The following is a 719-nucleotide window of genomic DNA, read 5'->3' as shown; positions in this document are numbered from 1 at the left end:
GCAGAGGAGGGGGCAGAGCAGGGGGGCAGAGCAGGGGGGCAGAGCAGGGGGCTGAGCAGGGGGGCTGAGCAGGGGGCAGAGGAGGGGGCAGAGCAGGGGGCTGAGCAGGGGGGCAGAGGAGGGGGCAGAGGAGGGGGCAGAGCAGGGGGGCAGAGGAGGGGGCAGAGCAGGGGGCAGAGCAGGGGGCAGAGCAGGGGGCAGAGCAGGGGGCTGAGCAGGGGGGCAGAGCAGGGGGCCAGAGCTCAGGACTGCAGGTGGTTCCAGATGAGAGTCCCGCCTGTGCTGGCTTCTGCGTCTTCCTTCGAGTGTGGGGCGACGAGGAGGGAGGCCTGGGGTGACCCTGGGAGGGGCGACCGCATCTGGGCTCCTTCAGCCCCCTGCGGCCTGCACCCCCCCCCCCCCCGCCCCCGGAGGATGCGTCTGCCTCCCAGCCTCCGGGCCCATCGGGGCTCGACGGCAGGGGGTGGACGGCTGGCACAAAGACCCGCAGCCAGGGCGGCTTACACAGCAGGAACTGGTGTCCCCCAGTCCCCGCTCCAGGCGTGGGCAGGTGGGTTCCCTCCGGGGCGGTGAGGGAGAGTCTGTTCCGGGTCCGTCCCCCCCCCCCCCCCTCGGTTTCCGGGCCTTTTTTGAAGCCCCCCGGCTGGTAGACACACCCCCACCTCTGCCTCCGCGTCCTCACGTGGCCTCGCCCTGCGTGCGAGTCTCACTCAAATTTC

The sequence above is a fragment of the Panthera uncia genome, chromosome D1 (assembly GCF_023721935.1).
Source record: "Panthera uncia isolate 11264 chromosome D1, Puncia_PCG_1.0, whole genome shotgun sequence".
NCBI classification, from domain to species: Eukaryota; Metazoa; Chordata; class Mammalia; order Carnivora; family Felidae; genus Panthera; species Panthera uncia.
Note: the sequence above shows the minus strand (reverse complement) of the source record.